The following is a 26,808-nucleotide window of genomic DNA, read 5'->3' on the forward strand; positions in this document are numbered from 1 at the left end:
TTAATTTTATTAAAGATCAGATTGCTTTTTTCTTGTTAACAAATTCTACTGTAGAAATTTCCAACGGTGTAGTCTAGGATGCTTTTAAGGCATATATTCGTGGACAAATTATTTCATACTCCGTGGGATTAAAAAAATAAACTCAAAATAAAATACGTATATTGGCTGATGAGACTAAAGAAATTGATAAAAAATATTAAAAAGCTCCTAGTTTAGAGCTCTATAAGAATAGAGTTGAACTTCAATTGAGACATGATTTGTTATTAATATCACGATTGAGAATCAGCTACTTAAAACCAAAAGTCAATTTTATATACATGGTGAAAAATTTGGTAAATTACTCGCTAATCAGTTGAAAGCGGTGTCGGCCAAATGTCAGATTACTAAAGTGATTAAACGGGATGGTACACTAACTGTAGACCATGATGAAATTAATAAATCCTTTCAGGAATTCTATACCTCCCTATACCAATCAGAATTTCCTACTGATTGCAATATAAAGCATGTGTTTTTAAAGAAACTGAACTTGCCAAATTTACCACATAATGAGTCTCTGTTGTTAGATGAACCCATCACGGAGGAAGAAATACAGAAAGCAATCCTTTTGATGAATTCTGGTAAAGCTTCCGGTTTAGATGGGTTCACATTGGAAGTATTTATCAAGTTTACAGTCTCCCTGGCTATGCTAGGTTTTTAAAGAAGCCTTTTTAATGAGTAGATTACAGCAATCCTTTTATGAAGCATCTATTTCTTTCATTCTTAAAAAAGACAAAGATCCTATAGAAGTGATATCATATAGACCTATATCACTGTTAAATGTAGATTCCAAAATTCTTTCCAAAATATTAGCTGTGAGATTGGAAAATATTTTACCGCAAATTATTTCTGAAGATCAGACAGGTTTTATTAAAAATCGTTACTCATACTTTAACGTTAGCAGATTAATGAATATCATATATACAGTGTCAAATAAAACTTCAGAATGTGTAATTTCACTTGATGCTGAGAAGGTGTTTGATAGAGTAGTGTGGGAATACTTATTCAATACACTTGAAAATTTTAAGATTGGTCCAAAATGTATTTCTTGGATCAAGCTGATATACCATATACCTCTGGCTTCTGTACTTACCAATAATCAGAGACCCCCTTTTTTTTGGCTCTTTTGAGGTACTAGACAGGCTGTCTCTTAAGTCCTTTACTGTTTGATATCACTTTGGAACCTTTGCCACCACTATTAGGGAATCCCCTAATATTCCTGGTATTGTCTGTGGGAATAAGACACATAGGCAAAGGTGGGTGAAGTGTCTTGCCCAAGGACACAACGACAGTATGCACTCCAAGTGGGATTCGAACCAGCTACCTTCCGGTCGCCAGCTGAACACTTAGCCCATTGCGCCATCTGTCGTCCCACAGATGGCGCAATGGGCTAAGTGTTCAGCTGGCGACCGATAGTATAATGTGGATAAATGTGAGGTTATCCATTTTGGTGGCAAAAACACTGATGAAGGATTGGGAAGGTAGCTGGTTCGAATCCCGCTTGGAGTGCATACTGTCGTTGTGTCTTTGAGGCAAGACACTTCACCCACCTTTGCCTGTGTGTTAATGTAATGTAATTATGTGAAGCACTTTGGGGTCAATGCAAGTTGACTAAAAATGTGCTATATAAATAAGATTATTATTATTATTATATTATAAACTATCTCTTTATGCAGATGATCTGTTATTATTCATTTCTAACCCTGAGAAATATATTCTGGCAATAGTAACTTTACTTAATCAATTTAATAGTTTTTCTGGTTATAAATTAATCTTAGTAAGAGTGAGTTCTTTCCATTAAACAATCTAGTTTCGAATTATGGACAGTTTCCACTTAGATTGACTACCAAATGTTTAACTTATTTAGGCATTAAGATTACCAAGAAAACACAAGTTTTATTTAAAGCCAATTTTATGCCTTTAATTGACCACATCAAACAACAGTTCACTAAATGGTCACCAATGTCCTTATCTCTAATAGGCCGAATCAATGCTATTAAAATGTTTATCTTACCTAAATTTTTATATGTATTTCAGACAATACCAATATTTATTTCTAAATCTTTCTTTGATATTATTGACTCCAAAATTTCCTTATATATATGGCAGAATAAAAATTCCAGACTAAGTAAAAAATACTTACAGAAATAAAAAAAAGATGGTGTTTGGCACTGCCAAACCTTAAATTTTACTATTGGACAGATAATGCTCGCTATTCAATTCAATTCAATTTAACTTTAATGTCATTGCACAAATACGAGTATGGGTACAACGAAATGTAGTTTAGCGTCAGTCCATAGTATAGTGCAATATAGAAATAAAAATAAAAATACAGAATAATCAAACAATAATCGAACAATGTGGATGGAGAAACTGGAGAAGTCTATCGGCGGGACTCCGAGTTCAGCAGTGTGATGGTATTATTGTAGAAGCTGTTCCTCATCCTACTGGTACGAGACCTGAGGCTCCTGTACCGCAAACAGTGGGCAAACAGTCCATGGTTGGGGTGGGAGGGGTCTTTAATGATCTTCCCGGCCCGTCTCAGGCACCGTTTTCAGTGGAGGGCATCCATGGCAGGGAGCGGGGCATCGATGATGTACTGCGCGATTTTCACCACCCGTTGCAGTGCCTTCCTATCCGCTATGGTGCAACTGCTGTACCATACCATGAAGCAGGTGGTCAGGATGCTTTCGATGGTACAGCGGTAAAAGTTGGACAGGATCTGGGGGGACAGGTGAGCTTTCTTGAGCCTCCTCAGGACGTAAAGGCGCTGCTGCGCCTTTTTGATCAGCTTGGAGGTGTTGAGGGACCAGGACAGATCCTCCGAGATGTGTACCCCGAGGCATTTGTAGTTGGAGACGCGCTCCACCTCAGTCCCGTTTATATGGATGGGGGTATGTCTGCCCCCTCTGATCTTCCTGAATTCAACAATAATTTCCTTCGTCCTCTTGGAGTTGAGGACGAGGTTATTGTTGGCACACCAGGTTGTCAGGTGCTGGACCTCATCCCTATTAAACGTTTTGGACAAAAGATTTAGAATATACCCAATGTCCAAGATGAATAAATCTTGAACAAGATTCTGTACAAGGGCTATCATTGGCTTCTATACTAGGGGCCTCGTAATCTTTTACAATTATGAGATTGAATAAATATACGACTAACCCAATATTAAAACATACATTACAAACATGGTTTCAATTTCGTAAATTTTATGGATTGAATGATTTTATTTTATTGAGTCCTATCATATCTATTTTTTTCTTCCAACCTTTTAACATTAATCAAGGCTTTCTGTTATGGAAGAGGAAGTGATTAGTAGCTTTTCGTAATTTGTTTTCAGATGGTTGTTTTATGTCTTTTGAACAACTCTCCAATAAATATAATTTATCTAACTCACATTTCTTTAGATATTTACAAATTAGACATTTTTTGAGGGGTACTCTACACTTTTTTCCGTTACCACATCAAACCGATATCTTGGAAACAAATTTATATTTGAAACCCTTATCAGAAGGGCTTAATAGCGACTACTTATGAGTTGATTTTGAAATTTAAAAAAGATGCATTTGATAAAATTAAGAATGACTGGGAAAGAGAACTTCAAATTTCTTTATCTATAGAGAAATGGGAAAGGATTCTTCAATTAGTTAATACTTCATAAATGTGTGCAAGACACGCTCTGATACAATTCAAGGTGGTTCACAGAGCTCATATGTCAAAAGATAAGTTAGCTCGTTTTTATCGTCAAATAAATTCTACCTGTGACAGATGTAATTCTGAAGTGGCCTCATTGACTCGTATGTTTTGGTCCTACCCACTTTTGGAAAAATATTGGAAAGACATTTTTGATACTATCTCTGTAGATTTAGGTATTGTTTTACAACCTCACCCTATTACTGCAATTTTTGGGCTACCAATGTTAGATTCTATCCATCTGTCCCGTTCCGCCCATCGGCTGATTGCTTTTACCACATTTATTGCCAGAAGATCTATTTCATTTAAATGGAAAGAATCCAATCCTCCGACCACACTCCATTGGTATTCTGAAACGATATCTTGTTTAATTTTAGAAAAAAATAGGAGTGACATTGTTGAACCCTTGGTTAAATTTGATAGGACTTGGGGAAGATTTATTCAACATTTCCATATGACATAAACTGTCCCCTTTCCAACTGCTATAATAATTTTTTTACAGGTATATGGTGGAACAGACTTTACGACAAACAAGAACTTAAATTGTTGGAACTCTTTGCAGGCCAGATTCTGTTTTGGGTTTGTTTTCTTCTTTCTTTTCCTTCTTTAGTTTAGGGGGGTTTTGTTTTTCGTTTTTTCTCTTTTTTTCTCTTTATGTCTTCTTTTCATCTTTTTGTTTTTATACATATGAGTTCTCTTTTAAACACTTAACTATATTTACATAGAGACCGGGAGGTCTATTTTCAATGTGTATTTTGACACTGGACTCATATTTTGGTTATACCTGTTATTAATGTAACCCTGTTTCCTATGTATCAATATCACTGTTATGTTTATCATTACTTTTTTGTTCTTTTGTTTTTGCTTTTGAAAAAAACGAATAAAGAGATTTTAAAAGAAAGAAAGAAAGAACTTTACCCAACCGCCATCACAATTTGCTGATATCACTCATTTGAAATAAGCAACAGCATCATCAAGTGAAACAGATGGACATAAAGGTTGCTTGAAGCTAAGTTATAAGGCTGGGTTTTCTCCCGATACCTTTGGGATATAGGGTAGGGTCCCACATTGTTGGACATCATCCTACCTAATTTCCCATAACATTCTGAGAGTAAATCCAATTAAATTTCAATGAAGGAAATGCAAGAGGGTGTTGACATTAAAAAAAAAAAGATCTCCAATGCCCCTTGGCTTTAATTTCTGTTTCCTGGCTGCTGTTGTAGGTATGTTACAAAACCTACCTGAATCATGGCTGAGTATCTGCCCCACCCCGTGTGCGCGATTTTGGCGCTGTTTTAGAGGGGGGCGGGTTTAAAACGCGATTTTTACTAGGCTGTTGCAATCGAAAATGTTCAGCCTAGTAAATCATTAACGGAAAATCGCTGAAAGACCCCGTCGCAAAAGGTATTATTAGTTTTTATGGCCTTGTATAATAGTTATAGTAGTTTAAAAATCACTCTTTCAATCCGCAACCTCTCGCAGCCCCAGGGTTTTATAAAGCAAACAATTAAAGGTATGTACCTTATTTTTAAATTAAAAGAGGCTTCTTAAGAACCCTGTATATAAAGTTTTCTATAGCGAGTAGCTCATTTTGAGCTCTTTATATCCCGCAGTATTTTCTGGGCGTTTGAGGGCACAAATCCACTGCAATGTGAACGTTCTAAACCAGCGCGTTCCACAGGATCCCACCAGAAAGCTGATTTAAATGGAATTTAATTTACAGCAATTGGACACTAAATTCCTTCCATTTGGCCTATAAATTGATGTAAATGAGATTTAAAAATCATGTTTTATTGTGAATTATTTGTGAATATTATTTGGACACCTAGGCTATTTAAAAATGTTAATCATTTATTAAGAAATGGATAGAAGTTTAGATCTAGTAATTGAAGTTTGAAATTAGCTACAATTGGGTAACTAACTAATTATATGCTTTAATTTCAGGTCATCCAAGTAAGATTATTTTATATTTGTTTCAGAATGGTTCAATCTATGATAACTGAATATTTCATTCAGTTCTCTTAATTTTTAAGAAGGTTATGGGCTTTTGACTGTCCTCGATCACAGCTTTTTTGTTATGTCCATAGAAAATCAATAGGGAACAAGATGCTAATTTCCGAGTATGAAAATTGCCATAACTTTTTTATTACTTGAGATATGAAAGTGAATTAGGTGTCAAATTAAACTTATTGTTATGCTTTATCTGATGGGATAAATTGCAGACTTGATTTTTTTAATCTCAAAATTTTGTAACATTGCTAGCTGTTGCTGCTGACTCTCACATCTGCATTCCTCACCTGTCACCGAGGAGATAGGTCGAGGATTCTGGCCCAATTCTCTCACATTCACATCCAAAACATTAATTAAATATTAAGCAACAGTGGGCCCTTCTCAATTCCCCATGGTACTCCCTTTGTTTCAGACCTCCAATCCGGAAAAAAAACCTTTGACCACACTGTTTCCTTACGTCAAGCCAAATTTATTTCCAGTTAGCTAGCTTGCCCTAGATCCCAAGTGATCTAACCTTCCAGATCAGCCCACCATGTGATACCTTGCTGTGGTCAATTCAAACAACATCCGCCCACTGCCATCATCAATCTTCTTGATCACCATTTAAAAAAAAGAACTCAATCAAATTGGAGAGACATGTTTTCCCACGCTTAAAACCATGCTAACTCTCAGTTGAAAATTTAATTTAGTGTAGTTTATAGATACAGCGCGGAAACAGGTACTTTGGCCCACCGAGTCAGCGCTGACCAGCACTCCCTGTACACTAACTCTGCCCCTACACACGCTAGGGACAATTTACACATACACCAAGCCAATCTTTGGAGTGTGTGAGGATACCCAAAGAAAACACATGCAGGTCATGGGGAGAACGTACAAACTCCATACAGACAGCACCTGTAGTCATGATCGAACATGTAAGGCAGCAACTCTACCAATATGGCACCATGCAATAATGTACAATCATGAAATGTGGTGGAGGAAAATTTGAGGGTGCGGATGGGGTAATTGGAAAACATAGAAAACATAGAAAACCATAGAAAAATAAGTGCAGGAGTAGGCCATTTGGCCCTTCGAGCCTGCACTGCCATTCAATATGATCATGGCTGATTATAAAGTGAGGCACAGATTAAAAGATTGAAGATAGACAAAAAATGCTGGAGCAACTCAGCAGGACAGGCAATTCTCACTTCTCATTAATAAATTTACTGAGCATGAATAGAAATCTGTAAGGTGTTTTCAATATCAGCTTCATCACCTAAATATTGACACATTCATTCTCCACAATGGAGTCAACAGTCTGCTGGTCTATACCTTGCTACTTAGTGAACAAGTTGTAATAGTGACTTTCTCTCCTGATATCATTAAAAAGCTAATTAATTGTGGCAAGAAGGGTTACCCAGAATGCTTCATCAATTATTATTGTTTTCAACATGAATTATGCACATATCAGTTTGAATACATTTGGACAGTTTTATATTATGGACTTTGTGATGTGATTAATATATTTCCTAAACACCTTTATTCAATGGAGAATTCACATTGCAATCTTTCACAATAAGTAGGTCACGTCTATTTTAATTGATGGAAGAAAATCGTTTGAAATAATTGTATCCAAATTAATTTTGTATCACAAAGGAATCAATTAAACGAGTTCTGATAAAGCAACCACTCGTTCCATGATTGCAGCAAGCGTTGACCTAAACCAAGGAAATTAACAACAATACACCAGTTATTATGTAATACATCCCAAGATTATTGTAAAGTCCTCGTGTAATTATTTTGCTGGCTTTCAAAGTTTTCCTCTTCAGCATTTTGTTACGTTACAAATCAATCTCATTACAATGTATGAAAGCTTTTCCTTCCAAAATCCATATTCTAATAAAATTTGGGTTTACAAGTTCAGCTCTTACTGTCCAACAAATCTGTTCATGCGATTTCCTCATGTCACACAGTAAATCAGAATTAGTTTAAAATACGGCAGTGGATCATGTTCAAGTCAGATTTAAGATAATGTTGTGTTGTTGCATTTGAAACTGGGGTGAGGAAGAGGATCTATAAACATCGACATTTACAGGAGAGTAATCTGAATGAAGAAGAATATTGGCTGGACCACATACTAGGAAGACAATCTAAAGGGGGAAATGTAATCCAGAAATGGTTATCTGTATTTGCTGAAGACATGCTCACTGATTCAACCCTCCACTGATATTAGATGAGATAAGACAATATCCTGCCTGTATCCTTCCTTCTGTATGTAGCTACTAGTTAGTTGTTTTTGATTTGGACATCCTTCTGTCTGCATTTGAGTAAGATATTCCATTGACTGCTTCAATTAGTCAACCTCTGTTAAAATTTAGTGGAACAGGTGAACAAAACGTATGTCTTTGCTCATTGTATTTATTTGATCTTGAGTTTGGCAACTTGATTTGCGTGGAACATTGAAACTATACACCTGGGAGCCATTCAAAACTGAAAATTCATCATTTCAACACAACGAGTATAAGTGAAAAATGTAAATACCTTGCCAATCAGGCTCAGAAACCAAAACAAAGAGTGGAACAATTGCTTGATTTAAAAAAAGGAAACAGACAGAAAAAAGACAATATATGAAATTGATATATTTTTAAATCTCCTGCAGCAATTAAGATTGAAGAAAATACCAGAAAGTTTATTTGCAGATAATTAAAAATTATTATTGTTATAATGCATGAACTGGCCAAGTCCCAACTTCCTTGAGCGAGTTTAAGCAATATCTGTGATATCAGGTCAGGAAGATTTTGTTGTTTCAGTATATTTGATTTGATTCAGATTCAGATTCAATTCAGATTCAGATTCAGATTCAATTTTAATTGTCATTGTCAGTGTACAGTACAGAGACAACGAAATGCATTTAGCATCTCCCTGGAAGAGCGACATAGCAAACGATTTGAATAAATAATAATAAGTGTCCTGGGGGGGGGGGGGGGTGGTGATTGGCAGTCACCGAGGTACGTTGTTGAGTAGAGTGACAGCCGCCGGAAAGAAGCTGTTCCTCGACCTGCTGGTTCGGCAACGGAGAGACCTGTAGTGCCTCCCGGATGGTAGGAGGGTAAACAGTCCATGGTTGGGGTGAGAGCAGTCCTTGGCGATGCTGAGCGCCCTCCGCAGACAGCGCTTGCTTTGGACAGACTCAATGGAGGGGAGCGAGGAACTGGTGATGCGTTGGGCAATTTTCACCACCCTCTGCAATGCCTTCCGGTCAGAGACAGAGCAGTTGCCATACCATACTGTGATGCAGTTGGTAAGGATGCTCTCGATGGTGCAGCGGTAGAAGTTCACCAGGATCTGAGGAGACAGATGGACCTTCTTCAGTCTCCTCAGGAAGAAGAAACGCTGATGAGCCTTCTTGATCAGAGTAGAGGTATTGTGGATCCAAGAGAGGTCATCGGAGATGTTGACTCCCAGGAACCTGAAGCTAGAAACACGTTCCACCTCCGTCCCGTTAATGTGGATGGGGGTGTGCGTGCCGCCTCTGGACTTCCTGAAGTCTACAATGAGCTCCTTGGTCTTCTTGGAGTTAAGGGCCAGGTTGTTGTCAGCGCACCATGCTGCTAATTGCTGGACCTCCTCCCTGTAGGCCAGCTCATCGTTGTTGCTGATGAGGCCAATCACCGTTGTATCATCTGCATACTTGATTATGGTGTTAGTACCATGTACAGGTGTGCAGTCATAGGTGAAGAGGGAGTAGAGGAGGGGGCTCAGCACACAGCCCTGTGGAACGCCGGTGTTCAGGGTGAGGGTTGAAGAGGTGTGCTTGTCTAACCTCACAGACTGGGGTCTGTTGGTTAGAAAGTCCAGTATCCAGTTGCAGAGGGAGGGGTCGATGCCCATGTTACCGAGTTTGGTGATCAGTTTTAATGGTATAATGGTGTTGAATGCTGAGCTGTAATCGATGAACAGCATTCTTACGTAAGTGTCTCTGTTGTCGGGGTGGGAGAGGGCGAAGTGAAGTGCCGTTGAGATGGCATCCTCCGTACTCCTGTTCTTGCGGTAGGCAAACTGATAGGGATCCAGTGTGGGGGGTAGGCAGCTTTTGAGGTGTGCCAGGACCAGCCTCTCGAAACACTTGGTGATGATGGGGGTAAGTGCAACTGGGCGGAAGTCGTTGAGGCTTGCCGCAGTGGAGTGTTTTGGCACTGGCACGATGGAGGTGGTTTTAAGGCAAGTGGGGACAACTGCTTGGGAAAGTGACAGGTTGAAGATGTCAGTCCAGACGTCTGTCAGCTGCGCAGCACAGGCCCTGAGCACACGCCCGGGGATGCCGTCAGGGCCAGCAGCCTTACGTGCATTAGTCCTACTCAGTGCCACGTACACGTTGTAGGGGGTGAGTGTGAGGGGTTGGTGATCGGCAGGTAGCACAGCCTTGATGGCTGTCTCTAGATTGTGATGGCTGTCTCTAGATTGTAGGTGACCCTAGTAGGTGATCATTTGTGGGCAGCAAATCAGCCATGATCACCTTGAATGGCGCTGCTGGCTCGAACGGCTGAATGGCCTACTCCTTCATCTATTATCTAAATCTGAGGCAGTGACTTCCAGATTTTTCAATTGAATTATCAGATTTTCCCTTCTGGATTGAGCATAAATAGGAATCAGTGTCTTTAGCCTCACCACTTTTTTTTTTCTTTCTTCCTTTCTTTTATCCACTCTTTGGCTACAGTACTTTGGTAGTCTATGGGTCCTATCTGTGCATCTCTCACTCTTTCTCTCCCTTGTTCTTTCTCTTTTCTTTTCCTTTATTTCAAAGTTAAAATGTTAAAATCGAAGCTGTACATTAACTGTATAATTTTATATGCCTATTGTTTTATTCGTGTACAATTGCTTCTAATATAAATAATTAAAAAATAAATAAACTCCAGACAGTTGGTGCGCACAGGTTTTTAGGACATGACCGGTTATACCATCAGGTCCAGGTGTTTTTCGAGGGTTCTCTCCTCTGAAGGATTTTCTGACGTCGGACTCTGTGACTGTGACTGAAATTGATCTCTTGATCTCACCTTGTAGGAGGTGATTGCATTCAGGCCCCGCCACAGCTGCCGAACATCTGTCTCATCCTCCAGCTTGGAGCAGAAGTCCCTTTTGGCCTTTTTGATGACTTTACTAAGGTCGTATCTGGACTTCTTGTAGACCACTGTATCATCAGACATGAATGCCCGGTGTCTGGTCTTCAGAAGAGTGCGGATCTCATAGTTCATCCAAGGCTTCTGATTAGGAAACACTTGGAAGGTTTTTATTGGGATGCAGTCCTCCACACATTTCTTTATGAAGTCTGTAACAACTGTGGCGTATTCGTTCAGGTCCGTTGCCGACTCCCTGAACATTGCCCAGTCTACAGACTCCAAACTGTCCTGTAGTTGTTCCTCTGCCCAAGCAGCTTATCCGAAACGGCACCGATTTCTGCTGATTCCCTGATGCGGGTGAGTTGTTGGGAGTTGTAGGTGATCCTTTTATGTTCTTGTGCTTTGCAAAAGTCACCGCAGGCAGGCGCCATCTTTGCTCTACATCATGGCTGATCTATTTCTCACTCCTCACCCCATTCTCCAGCTTTCTCCCCATAAATCTTGACACCCGGGATACTAATCTTGTGTGTGGACTCGATAAGAAGAAGACTAAACTATTAGGCATGGAGAGGTATGAAACACCAGAATGTATCAGATACTGGTTGGACCTATTGAACTGAATGGCCAGCCGGTTGTGCCTTGGTTTCTGGTGGGTAAACAGCGTTGCAGGATTCAGATGCAGCATTGCTCCAGTGAGCAGTGTTGCTCGGAGAAACAATGCCAACCTGCAGCTATTTTGAATCTTGTAATCACTTGATGAGTCAAAAAATGCCATCCTTATCAAAGGCCAATAAACACATTTAATAACAAGCAAAGAAACACTGGTGTGAGGGGAGAATGATAAATGCAGGGTCATTAATCTTTCTCCACCATTACTCTGCCACATCATGTTTTCCTGATACCCTTGACAGTTGCTATAGCAATTAAAAATGAGACTATTGTGCTTATAAAGCCTATTTTACTGTTGTCAGCTAAGAATGAGATAAACTATTGTATAAAAGACTGGGGATCATTTAATTGGAGCTAACATTCTTGCACATTAAACTATTATTGGTGTTGGTATTATTATTGTTATTTTCATGTGGTCTGAGCTACAGTGAAAAGTTGTTTTACTATCCAGCACAATTATACCATACATGAGTACATCATGAAGTGTAAAAGAGAACATAAATAAAATGCAGAATAGACAACCACAAAGGAAGTGTAGATTTTTTTTAAAGTGCAAGGGTCACAATTTAGTAGATTGGCAGATTGGAAATTCATCCTCAATGCATGAGAGGACTGTCCATGAGTCTGATCAGAGAAATGGAGAAGCCGTTCCTGAATCTGGTTTGTAGCTGCTTTCAAGCTTCTGTATCTTCTGCATAACAGGAAATGGTCGAAGAGAGAATGACTGGGGTATGAGTGGTGCTTGATTATGTAGGCTGCCTTCCCAAAGCAACATGAAGTATAAATCCTGTTGATGGGGGAATGGCTGGTTTGGGTGATGGACTGGGCTGCATTCAGAACTCTGCAATTCCCGTGGTCCATCTGTAGAAATTGGGAAGAATCATTGAAGATTTTCTTCAGTCTTCTGAGGAAGCAGAGGCATCTGTGTGCTTTCATGGCCAGAGCATCAATGTGGCAGGACCAGGACAAATTGTTGATAATATTTAAACCAAGGACTTATCATGTACATTTAATTATGTGACAGGTTGAATAATAGCCAACATCTCTTAAAGCCGTGTAAGAAAGAACTGCAGATGCTGGTTTAACTCGAAGTAGACACAAAATGCTGGATTAACTCAGCGGGACAGGCAGCATCTCGAGAGAGATGGAATGGGTGATGTTTTGGGTCGAGACCCTTCTTCTTCATTGAACCCGCCGATAAGTGAGATACTGTGGTAGTCTGGCGCGCTGACCTTTACCGGACTGAGGCCAGGCAACAACTCTCAGACACCTCCTCCTAATTATCTCTTAAAGTTACCCATTTGTGGATTCAGTGTAACATTCATGGGGCTGGAATCTGACTGGAATCTGATGTAATCAAAGTTTGTGCCTGTGGAGAATTAATAGGTCTGCCACTGCAGATTAACCAGCCACCACCGACAACCAATTAATGTATTTAATTACAAAGTAGTATGCCATGTGGCATTTCTCGGTGCAGTTCCCTTGATATCACAAGCCAGGCTGGAGTTCTGTCACACAATCATACAAGGTGGTGCAATGTGGATTGTGCCTGCCTATAATGTAGAACTTGGCAATAATGGTCTCTAATGTGTAAAAAGATGGGGATGGTTGCCAATATGAGATCTTAGGTGAACTTTTATTTTTACTGAGATATTAGTTTGGGTATTAATTTGCACAATGGTGTTTTTTTTAAATACCACTGGTGTTTCTCGATCGTTAATCAAAAACAGGGGTCATGGAGTGCACTGAGGTTTCGTAAAGGTTCATCATGGTTTCGTTTCTGCTTCATACACATGTGTTCAAAGCACACCAAGGTGTTCACTGCATATGTCATACTGGCCCTGTTTGCACAAGTATGTAATAATTGGTTTGTACAGATATAAGTAATGTAAAAGACATCAACATAAAGATGTCTTGCATATATGCTAATTAAAGGCACTGAATTACTTTCAGGTTTCTTGGGGATTCAATGTAAAAGGGCTCACTGAAGCCATCTACACCGAGTTAGAATTTGTTTCTCAAGGGCCTGTCCCACTGCAGGACCTCATTTGCGAGTTTAGGAGAGTTTAAAAAAGTGTCATGGTCTTGTTGTATCGCCGAAGTAGAACACCTCCTACGACTTCCTTCGACTAAGTAGAGAACCTCCTACGAATATGTAGAAAACCTCCTTCAAATATGTAGAAGACCTCCTTCGACTGTTGAAGACTATCTTCAACTAGCTTCGGGAAAATTGGACACCAAATAGTGGAGAGTGAAGACAACCACCTTTGACTATACTAACACTATCTACGACTACGTTTGACTACCTTCAATTACCTTTGACTATCTTCGATTACCTTTGATTGACTTTGATTACCTATGAATAACATGCCGACTTACTTCGACTAAACCTACGAGTAAAAAAAGATTGATTATTTTCCATGCCGATCAATTTTTACTCGCGGACAATTTTCAGCATGCTAAAAAATACTCCTCGACCAAACTGAGTCCTCGAGTACACGGGAACGTCTCTCGAGCATGAAGGAGAGTTACATAGACCTCCTAGGACCATGTGTCGACCATGCTGCGAGTTTGAGTCGTGCGCAAACTCTTCTAAACTCGCAAATTAGGTCCCCGCGGTGGGACAGGCCATTAATGCATAAAAGAAAAACTGTGAAGGAACTGTGCTGTATAGGCATCATCTATTGAAGCAGAGGGATGGTCAGCATTATATCAGATCTGAAAACATGAAGGGGAGATGGCCAGTATAAAGAGGTGAAGTGGACTGGTGAGGAAGGAGCTGGTAAGTGATACGTTAAACCAAGTGAGGAGAGGAATGATGGACGGATGGAGTTGGGAGGGGGCAGGAGAAGGTGAGGGGTACAGAGCGAGACAAGTGGAGACATAGAGGGCTGCAGATTCTGGAACCTGCAATAAGAAAAGTGCCCATTGGAGCCAGATAAAGGAGTGATAATGGACAGATGGAACCAGTGAGGAGGGGGGTGGGGGAGGATGATAGGAGATCCAGTTGGTTGTAGGTGATGGGCAGATCAACGGGGGAGGTTATTTCCACCTATAATATTGATGATATTTACACCTACAAATTAACATATACATTTAATTATGTAACAGATTGAATAATAGCCAACATCTCTTAAAGCTACCCATTTGTGGTTTCAGTATAACATTCATGGGGCTGAATCAAGGTGGAGGGAACATAAATTATACATAAATCACACATTTATTCTGCAAGACAATAAAAAAAACTGGTCAAAAAACAAGTATTAATGCTAAACACAAATATAAAATAAGTCAATGGTAGTGCAGTAGGTGGGCTGTCATGTTCAATTGCAAAGGTACGATTTGGATTAGTGCCAAGAGCTTTCTTCTGGCCTCTATCATTCTGGAGTAAAGAACTCGACCTGAAACATCAACTGTCCATTTCCTTTCATAGATGCTGCCTAATGCGCTGAGTTTCTGTTATTTGCTTATGCATACATTAATACAATAGACGATCAAATACCAAATATTCCTGGTGTGCAGGAAAGAACTGCAGATGCTGGTTTAAATCGAAGGTAGACACAAAAAGCTGGAGTAACTCAGTGGGACAGGCAGCATCTCTGGAGAGAAGGAATGGGTGACGTTTCTGATCGAGACCCTTCTTCAGACTGATGTCAGGGGAGTGGGCGTTGCTGAGATAAAATATAGTCAGAGACAGTAAGACTGGTAGGAGAACTAGGAAGGGGAGGGGTTGGAGAGAGAGATGGGTAGCTTGTACCGCAGCAGTATGAACATAGACTTTGGTAACTTCAAGTAGTCCTTTTTGCTTTTCCTTTCTCTCGGAAACGTCACCCATTCCTTCTCTCCAGAGATGCTGCCTGTCCTGCTGAGTTACTCCAACATTTTGTGTCTACCAAGTATTCCTGGTATTGTAAATCCAACAAATTTTCTCAGGGATTTATTCAACTCTGTTAGAAGCATGAGAAGTATACACTGCGGCCTGATTGCATCAGCACATTTCACAGCCAGTAATGCAGCATCTATAATGTCCCCATAGATTTCTCCCTATTTACATCTAGCAAGGACGACAATCATTATATGTTAATTTACCTTTATGATCTATGAAAAAAGGACCCTGTGGCAAATTAGAATTGTGGTCAATAAAGTACCACTGCCCATTGAACAAGTTACAAAATTCAGAATTTATTTATTTATTTTTAAAGTGATTTGTTTCAAATGCACAAATCCCTGCTCTGACTACTAGTTCAGGAATGCCTTGGGAATAACCACTCGATGGTCAGTAAGGAATAGTTACCTGCATATATACAGTGCATTCAGAAACTATTTAGACCCCTTCTCTATTTTCACATTTTGATACGTTACAGCCTTATTCTAAAATGGATTAAATTCATTTATTTTATCATTAATCTACATACAATACCCCATAATAAAAAAGTGAAAACAGGCGTTTAGAATTTTTTGCAAAGTAATTAAAAAGAAATAACTGAAATATCACATTTACATAAGTATTCAGACCCTTTACTCAATACTTTGTTGAGGCAACTTTGGCAGCGATTACAGCCTCAAGTCTTCTGGGGTATGACATTACAAGTTTGGCACCTGTATTTGGGTAATTTCTCCGTTTCTTCTCTGCAGACCTCTCAAGCTCTGTCAGGTTCGATGGGGAGCATCGATGCACAGCTATTTTCAGGTCCCTCCAGAGATGTTCAATCAGGTTCAAGTCCGGGCTCTGGCTGGGCCACTCAAGGACTTTCATGTAGCCACTCCTGCATTGTCTTGGCTGTGTGCTTAGGGTCGTTGTCCTGTTGGAAGGTGAACCTCTGCCATATTCTGAGGTCCAGAATGCTCTGGAGCAGGTTTTCATCCAGGATCTCTCTGTACTTTGCTCCATTCATCTCCCCCTCGATCCTGACTAGTCTCCCAGTTTCTGCCGCTGAAAAACCCCACAGCATGTTGCTGCCACCACCATGCTTCACCGTAGGTATGGTATTGACCAGATGATGAGCGGTGCCTGGTTTCCTCCAGATGTGATGCTTGGCATTCAGGCCAAAGGGTTCAATCTTGGTTTCATCAGACCAGAGAATCGTGTTTCTCATAGTATGAGAGTCCTTTAGGTGCCTTTTGGCAAACTCCAAGCGGGCTGTCATGTGCCTTTTACTGAGGAGTGGCTTCCGTCTGGCCACTCTACTATAAAGGCCTGATTAGTGGAGTGCTGCAGATATAGTTGTCCTTCTGGAAGGTTCTCCCATCTCCACAGAGGAATTCTGGAGCTCTGTCAGAGTGACCATTGGGTTCTTGGTCACCTCCCTGACCAAGGCCCTTCTCCCCCGATTGCTCAGTTTGGCCGGGCGGCCAGCTCTATGAAGAGTCCTAGTGGTTCCAAAGTTCTTCCATTTAAGAATGATGGAGGCCACTGTGCTCTTCGGGACCTGCAATGCTGCAGAAATTGTTTTATACCCTTTCCCAGATCTGTGTCTCGACACAATCCTTTCTCGGAGGTCTACAGACAACTCCTTCGTCTTCATGGCTTGGTTTTTGCTCTGACATGCACTGTCAACTGTGGGACCTTGTATAGACTTGTGTGTGCCTTTCCAAATCATGTCCAATCAATTTAATTTACCACTGGTGGACTCCAATCAAGTTGTAGAAACATCTCAAAGATAATCAATGGAAACAGGATGAGTGTCATAGCAAAGGGTCTGAATACTTTGGTAAATGTGATATTTCAGTTACTTATTTTTAATTACTTTGCAAAATTTTCTAAACACCTGTTTTTAACTTCATTCTGGAGTATTGTGTGTAGATTGATAATAAAAAAAATGAATTTAATCAATTTTAAAATAAGGCTGTAACGTAACAAAATGTGGAAATAGTGAATACTTTCTGAATGCACTGTAAGTTAAGGAAATGGTTGTGGTTATTGTAAGCAATCACCTCTGTCCCAGAGTTGCACACCAGAAGCCCCTCAGGGCATTGTCCCATGCACAATCATTTTTAGCAGCTTCATGGAAGTTCTTCCTACCATCGTAAAATCAGAAATAGGAACCGTTATTGATGATTGCATGATCTTTAATTCCATTCACAGCTCAGCAGAAAAATGAATTGCCTATGCCTGGACAACATTCAGGCAGGAATTGAAAAGTGACGTTATCATTATTGCCACATAAATCAGACAATGGCCATCTCTCCAGCAAAAGTCTGATTGCCCATCCTTGTCATTCCACAGCTATTATCAGGCAAGTCCCAGCTATTATCAGGCAACTGAACCATCCTAGCACAACTAGAGAGCAGTCCTGAACTATTATCTACCACATTGGAGACCCTCGGACTATCTTTGATGAAAGCAGCTGTAGAAAACTTCCTATAACAACTTCCTGGACAAAATAGTCCATTGGAATAGTACTTTATCAACCACACTCAAGATTCAATTAGGCTGGCTGCAGCCTCTACCATATACAAAGAGCACTGCCTACTTACAACAGCATCTCTTAAAACCAAAGACCTTTACCACCAAGAAAGACAAATGCTAGCATATGGAATATGCAGATTCCACCATCCTTGGAAATATACCAGCTTTCCTTCATCACCACTGGATCTGTATAATAGATCTCCCTCCCGAACATCGCTGTAAGGAATCCTTCACCAGAAGGACTGCAGCAGTCCAAGATGATGGATTGAGGGCGGGTAGGGGCATGCTGTAAATGTTGGCTGTAAATGTTGGCTGTTACACTTATTTTCGCATCCTAATAGGCCTTTCTCACGGGGCGACGACGCAAGATGTAACCAGAGTGAAGTGGTCATGGTCTAGCATGATATCACACGATATAACGGGGGGGTAGACAAAGAGTTCCCACGGTACTCGGCATTTCTGTTATTTGTGCGAGTGACTTGTCCGTCTCCCGAGCTTTCCCGTTAAATCTTGAAAGACATTGTAAGCTGTCAAGTGTAATTAAATCATCACGTGGCACAAATGATGGGGGGGGGGGAGAGAGAGAAATGAGGGGAGACGTATATACACACACAAAGCAGAGTTTTACTGTGTATGTGGGAGACACAGATGGACTGAGCACAGTACCTCGGTCTTACTGTGTGTGGGAGAGGGGGAGAAAGAGACGTACACTCACAGAGGCAGAGTCTCTCAGCCTGTGTGAGAGGGAGGGAGGGAGAGAGAGAGAGGCACACACAAGGTGGATGTGAAATCTCACCCGCCTGTTTCAGTGACAGGCACCCGCCGCCAGTAAATGAAGACACCCCCATCTGTCTCCCCCTCCTCTCCCACGACTCCCCCACCTTTCCCTCCCAACTCCAGTCCCGTCCCGACCCCCTGGGAAACTGAAGGGAGCAACAATTAACTGCTGCCTGCCCGCTGAGTTAAAGAGTTCCCACAGTAGTAAGACGATGTTAGTTGCGCCCAAGTTTAAATTTCCAACGTGTGTTTCAGAGTAAAGAGTCAGCGCAGAATCCTTGATAATCAAAAACTGTTTGAATCAGCAAGTTAGACACAAAATGCTGGAGTAACTCAGCGGGCCAAGCAGCATCTATCTCTCAAAGAAGTACGTGTTAAAAATTTCTCATGGACCATAAAAATGCGGGACCTTTCAGTAAAGTCCCTTTTAAAGATTATAGTTATTTTCTTGAATCTCATTAACATAACTCATGAATAAGTTGATGTCCATATGCAGATGCAAATCATTATTTTTTAAATTAAATCCCACAGAAGACAATTTTTACTCACCTTCTGTCCCCTCTGTCCAGCTTCCGGGTTCACCGTTCGCAGGAGTTCCCATGGTACACGCAAGAGTCAGTACGGATATCGCACTGGCCACTACGTGCATATAATGTTGCAATATTCAACCACAAGTGTACAAGTCACTCTTGGAGAAATTCAAGCTTGTTTGAATTTTCTCCCGAGTCACCAAGTTACACGAGTACCTGCCGTTAGCGCCACGATGGTCCACGAATGCCGTACGGTTATCGCAAGAGGTTCCCACGATGTTCAACTCTGGTTAACTCTTGCATCAAGTCGCCCCGTGAGAAAGAGGTGAGGTTTAAACATTTTATATAATAATGAAACAACCAGGTACAAATATATGTTGTGGTGTTTTATTATTTATAATGAGGTCAATTGATTGACACAACAGATGTAACATTGTACAAAATGACATTGGTTCCAAATCAATTGGAGAAGCGCCAATTTATGGTGCGGGAGTTTGATGGATGAGTTTGGAGCACCTTTTCATTTTACAAATCAATGGATTCCCCAGATTCGATAATTCCCATTAAGTCTTAGGAGTGGTGATTATGCAGAATAGCGTGCTCTCTCCCAAGACAACCATGCAGGACACTGGAAAAGTGTTTAACGTCTATAACTTTAGTTTTATGTATAGCCACAGAGATCCGAATGAACAGTAGAGAGTTTTGGTCTGAGACCAAAATAACCATCCCCCCACTCCCCTCCCCCTCCCACATCCCCACTACTGCCAGATGAAACAGCACATCTTTCTCTGAGTTTCTTTTGAGAGTTCCGAGCTATGTAAAAAATAGAACTAACGTATAAATAGATGGTGGCACACTGGCTCAGTAGTAGAGTTGTTGCCTCACAGCATCAGAGACTGGGGTTTGATCCTAACTATGGGTGCTGTCTGTGCAGAGTTTGCAAGTTCTCCCTGTGACCAAGTGGGTTTCTTCCGGTTTCCTCCCACTTCCCAAAGACGTGCAGGTTTGTAGGTTAATTGGCTCTGTAAGTTGTCCCTAATATGTAGGGAGTGTATAACATAGAACTAGTATGAACGGGTGGTCGATGGTCAGCGTAGACTCGGTGGGCTGAAAGGCCTTTTCCATGCTGTATCTCTAAACTAGACTAAATATCAAATATGAAATGATCTGTCTCTGCTTGTATTATACTAAATTAAAACAGAAAGCACTGGAAATACTCAGCAGAGTCTGAAAGCATTTAATGGTTTAAAAAAAAGTTAAAGTACTAAATCAATGACCCTTCAACACAAATGGAGATGTGAGAAAACAAATTGTCGAGGGAAAAAGAATTGAGAGAGCAGAGGATTGAACTGAGATCTTCTGCCAAGCACTAACTCAGTTTCCTTTATGTTTTCCCCAAAAGTAGTGGAGGCCACATGGTCGGAATGTACTAAAATGGGAGAATGAAAGTGAATTTTCCTGTTCCACCTGGAAGGACTGTTTGGGTCCATGCATGGTTGAGGTCAAAAGGCAGACAAAAGTAAGAGGTCAGAGGGCAGACATTGCATTTCCTGTGCAGTCCTGGGAAGATGCTTTAAGAAAAGGAATGGATGTTTGAGATGGAAGAGCTTCCAAGAAATTACAAAGGATATTGCAAATTGAAATACTAAAAGGTGAGAGAAGGGGGAGATATCCAGTGATGGACACATGCTGAAGTTAGTGGAAGGGTGATCTGTTGAACATGGAGACTGATGGGATGAAGTTAAGTGGAATGCTATTCTTTGCTCTAACAGAAGGGAAATAGCATGAGAGCAATAGTGGAGAAATAGAGGGAATGTGAACTATGCTAGAGTGGAAGCCATAGCTCGGGAGAAAGGAAACACTTCAGAGGTCTGGATAAAGAAATCATCATGGAGATTGGGAGAGTGGAAAAACTGAATGGATGTCTTGCAGTGAATAAGACAGGAGGAGATGTAGTCAGGATAGCAGTTGAAGCCTGCAGGCTTGTAATGGATATTGTATATGATCTTATAACCTGAGATGGGGAAAGAGAAGTCAAGAAAAGATAAGAAAGAGCCAGATATGAATTACGTGGAGATGAGAGCTGTGGAAACGGGCAGTGAAAGTAATGACATTTTCAAGTTCTGTGTGGTTGCAGGAAGAGTCAAGAGTCAAAAGGCAAGAGAGTCTGAAGAAGGATCTCGAAACGTCACCTATTTCCTTCGCTCCATAGATACTGCCTCACCTGCTGAGTTTCTCCAACATTTTTGTCTACCTTCGATTTTCCAGCATCTGCAGTTCCTTCTTAAACAAGTGTTTCATTCCCTTATGTTCCATATGTACTGGAACATGCTCAGTATATACCATAATTCATTAGGATGGGGGAGCTGGAGTTCCATTTTCTATTCTCTCTCGAATAAACATCATCCAAGTATTAAGCAGATGATTCCAAAAACAGTATATTGTTGCGGAACCTGCTGGTGCTCGTCAGTATCGAACCCTGCGGTGTGCATGTGACTCTGGGAGGGATCGTGTTTTCATGCGGTTTCTGGGCTCTGCCCTTCAGTCATTGTGAGACCACCATTCTGGTCAGTTGCATTTCAATGACAGTGTTTAATCGGTGAATCCGATTCTGAACAAATTTGATTCGAATCTACCGACTATTGGCTTTGATCCACCAAAATATCACATTGACAAACCCATCCTCACACCATCCCCTCTGCTATTTGAAACAATCTTCTTTTCTCTCTTCTCCTGAACTAAGGAAGGACCATTCACTGTGTTTCTCTCTCTCTCTCTACAGAATGCTATGTCAGTGGATATATTTAAGGCAGAGATCGCTAGAATCTTGATTAGTAGAGGTCTCAGAGGTTATGGGGAGGTCAGGAGAATGGTGCTAGCAGCGAGAGATAGATCAGCCATGATTGAATGGCGGAGTAGACTTGATCGGCCAAATGGCCTAATTCTAATCCTATCACTTATGACCTTATGATCTTAAGATGGTAACAATTATTTTGGGCATCCAAAGTTGAGGAACTCAGTTCAGTGGCATTCATTTTCTGAATGGCTCTAGTGCAATATCCAGTCAAAGTTGATCCCAGAATGTTGTGGTTTGGAAACTTGTAATAGGTAATAAACTTTGTCAATGTGTCCCCAAAATCCTCTTTTATGGCGAAACAGAAAAAGGAAGGATATGTAAGGCTTAGGAAGATGAAATCTGATGGGGCATTTGGGGTTCATAAAGAAAGCAGGAAAGAACTCCACCAGGAAATGCGGAGGCCAGAAGCAGGCAAGGAATGTTATTGGCAAGCCGGATTAAAGAGAATCCCAAGGTTTTCTATACATATATTGCAAACAAGATGCTAACTGGGGACAAGGGCAGGATGGAGGGATAAGGGAAGGAATTTATACTTGTTGTCAGGGGAAGTACAAAATTAGTACTTTACTTAAGTATTCATCGAGGAGAAGAACATTGAGGCCAACAATGTCAATGTGGAGTATACTTACAGTATATGCTAGGGCATTTTGAGTTCAAGGAGGAGGAAATGTTGGGTCTCTTGAAGAGCTATAAGGAGGATAAATTCCCAAGGTCTATCCCAACTTATTGAGAGAGGCAATTGAGGAGAGTCCTTGGATTTGACCAAGACCTTTGAATAGTCTCTAGCCACTGAGGAGGTCCCAGAGGACTGGAGCGAAGCCAATGTTATTCTTAAAGAAAGGAATACTCCACAAATTTGGGTGGCTTTGTGTGAAATTGATCATGTCTTACAAACATGATTGAGTTTTTATAAGGAGGTGACACTGCTCAGGCTGCATTTGGAGCATTGTGAGCAGTCTTAGCCCAATATCTGAGGACGGACGTGAGGGTGTTGGAGACGATCAAGAAGAGGTTGATGAGAATAACCCAGGAGGTGAATGAGTTAACATATGATGAGCGTTTTATGGCACAGGACCTGTACTCTTTGGAGTCTAGCAGGATGATGGGGAACCTCATTGAAATTCACCGTATAGTGAAAGGCTTGGATAGAGTGGATAGAGAGGATGTTTCCACTAGTGGGAGAGTCTAGGACCAGAGGGAATAGCCTCAGAATAAAGGAGAAAGGAGATGATGAGTAATTTCTTTAGTCAGAGGATGGTGAATCAGTGGAATTCATTGCCACAGACAGCTGTGGAGGCCAAGCCATTGGGTATTTTTAAGGAGGAGATTGACAGATAATTGATAGGTAAGGGTATCAGCAGTTATGGTGAGAAGGCCGGAGGGTTAAGAGGGAAGGTTGAGCAGCCATGATTGAATGGAGGAGTAGACTCAATGGGCCAATGCTCCTTTGACATGAACTTATAATATCAGTGTGGAGTTGAAGAGATGGTGGTGCTGATTTCTGCATGAATGTGGCATTTCCGCACTGCTATGTGATCTAAAAGTCAGTTGTTCGACATGGATGTATTTTTAGCTGGAACCTCTGAGTGTTGTATTGATTTAAAATGAAAGTCAGCCCAGAGATTTACTTTCAGGCCTGAGGGTATCTGCTGATACATTATTTAGTGATAGGGATAATACTAAAAATTGTCAATTTGTGCCAATGGTTCATGTTAAAATTAAAGGTCCTTAAGGACAAATGGAAGACAAAAATGTTTTTTTGTTCATTGTTGCAGACAAATTCACCTCATCCAAAGTCAAACAAAGTCATCCAATAATGAATTAAATTGTCCTTCATCTCATTGCTGGCTTTCATATCGTACTTACTAATGTATTTCTACTTATTGCAGAGTAATTCTGTGGACCCTGAGATATTTCCAAGAATATATCTATTAGCGACACATCCAAAAAAAAAATCACACATGACCATCACACATCTCCCACAGTCCGAAACAAGGTAACAAAGTAACTGACACATTTTATTCCACAGACCTTCACTGATTTTTGCAGGTTAGCATTGTTTACGGGATTAAGCAAAATCAAAGAGCGTTGGTTGAATGATTGAAATATCTATATTTACTTTATTGATTGGCCTCTTTTGACCAGGTAAGACAGTGAAACATAGAAACATAGAAAACATAGAAACATAGAAAAATAGGTGCATTCGGACCTTCGAGCCAGCACCGCCATTCAATATGATCATGGCTGATCATCTAAAATCAGATCCCCGTTCCTGCTTTTTCCTCATATCCCTTGATTCCTTTAGCCTTAAGAGATAAACCTAACTCTCTCTTGAAAATATTCAGTGAATTGGCCTCCACTGCCTTCTGTGGCAGAGAATTCCACAGATTCACAACTCTTGGTGAAGAAGATTTTCCTCTTCTCAGTCCTAAATGGCCTACCCCTTATCCAGAAACCCTGCTTCTGGACTCCCCCAACACCAGGAACATTTTTGCTGCATCTAGCCTGTCCAATCATTTAAGAATTTTAAATATTTCTATGATCCCCTCTCTTCCTTCTAAATTCCAGTGAATACAAGTCCAGTCGACCCATTCTTTCATTATACAGTATGTCAGTCGTACCATCCCGGGAATCAACCTGGTGAACCTACGCTGCACTCCCTCAATAGCAATAATGTCCTTCCTCAAATTAGGAGACCAAAATTGCACACAATACTCCAGGTGCAGTCTAACAAGACCCCTGTACAACTGCAGTAGGACCTCCTTGCTCCTAAACTCAAATCCACTCGCAATGAAAGCCAACATGCCATCAGCTTTCTTCACTGCATTCTGTACCTGCATGTTTACTTTCAGTGACTGATGTACAAGCACACCCAGGTCTTATTGCACCTCCCCTTTTCCTAATCTGACACCATTCAGATAATAATCTGTCTTCCTGTTCTTGCCACCAAAGTGGATAACCTCACATTTATCCACATTATACTGCATCTGTCAGGCATCTTCCCACTCACCCAACCTATCCTAGTCAACCTGCAGCCTCATAGCATCCTCATCGCAGCTCACACCAGCTTTGTGTCACCTGCAAACGTGGAGATGTCACATTTAATTCCCTCGTCTAAATCGTTAATATCTCTTGTAAATAACTGGGGTTCCAGCACCAAGCCTTGCCGCATCCCACTAGTCACTACTTGCCATTCTGAAAATGACCCGTTAATTCCTACTCTGCTTCCTGTCTGCCAACCAGTTCTCTATCCATGTCAATACCCTACCCCCTATACCATGTGCTCTAATTTTGCACACTAATCTCTTTTGAGGGACCTTATCAAAGGCTTTTTGAAAGTCCACATACACCACATCCATTGGCTCTCCCTTATTTATTCTACTTGTTACATCCTCAAAAAATTCCAGAAAATTAGTCAAGCATGATTAGTCAAGCATGAAGAACTTTTTGTCACACAGAGAGTGGTGAATCTCTGGAACTCTCTCCCACAGAGGGTAGTTGAGGCCAGTTCATTGGCTATATTTAAGAGGGAGTTAGATGTGGCCCTTGTGGCTAAGGGGATCAGAGGGTATGGAGCGAAGGCAGGTACGGGATACTGAGTTGGATGATCAGCCATGATCATATTGAATGGCGGTGCGGGCTCGAAGGGCCTACTCCTGCACCTAATTTTTATGTTTCTATGTTTCTATGATTTATCCTTCATAAATCCATGCTGACTTTGACCGATCCTGTCACTGCTTTCCAAATGCACTGCTATAACATCTTGAATGATTCAAGCATCCTCACCACCACCAATGCAAGGCTAACTGGTCTATAATTCTCTGTTTTCTCTCTCCCTCCTTTCTTAAAAAGTGGAGTTACATTGGCTACCCTCCAGTCCACAGGAACTACTCCAGAGTCACGAGAACATTGGAAAATGATCACCAATACATCCACAATTTCTAGGGCCAACTCATTGAGTACTCTGGGATGCAGACCATCCGGCTCTGGGGATTTATCTGCCTTCAATCCCAACAGTTTACCTACCACCATTTCCTGACTGATGTGGATTCCCTTCAGTTCCTCCCTCCCACTCGATTCTCGTTCCCCTAGTATTTCTGGGAGATTGTTTGTGTCTTCCTTAGTGAAGACAGAACCAAAGTACTTGTTTAACTGTTCTGCCATTTCTTTGTTTCCCATTATAAATTAACCTGTCTCTGACTGTAAGGGAACTACATTTGTCTTCACTAATCTTTTCCTTTTTGCATATCTAAAGAAGCTTTTACAGTCAGTTTTTTTATATTACCTGCAAGCTTTCTTTCATGCTATTTCCCCCCCTTAATTAACCCCTTTGTCCTCCTCTGTTGAGTTCTAAATTTATCCCAGTCCTCTGATGTGCTGCTTCCTCTGGCCTCAGGTCTGCAATAATCTGCATCTGGTGAGTCTCTGTAATAATGTTGTAATGAATTGGTTAAGAACAAGAAATTTGCTATGAGCAAAGGGCAAGACACAGGATAACTCTCTCAGGAGCAACACAATGCAATATGCTTAGTGTGCTCATTTTGTGCCCTGGATTTTGAGAATTCATGCAAATATCAACTTCTCTTCCCTGCTCGCAGCTGTGTTTCAGTAAGTGATACATCCATCTGTATCTCATGTCAGAGCCAATTTTTTTGGTCCATAGATAAATGAGATGCTGACAAACTCCTGATGGGATTATCTCTCTGTAGCTCTGTGTCTGCACTCTATCTT

This window comes from Leucoraja erinacea, chromosome 5 (assembly GCF_028641065.1).
Source record: "Leucoraja erinacea ecotype New England chromosome 5, Leri_hhj_1, whole genome shotgun sequence".
Taxonomy (NCBI): Eukaryota; Metazoa; Chordata; class Chondrichthyes; order Rajiformes; family Rajidae; genus Leucoraja; species Leucoraja erinaceus.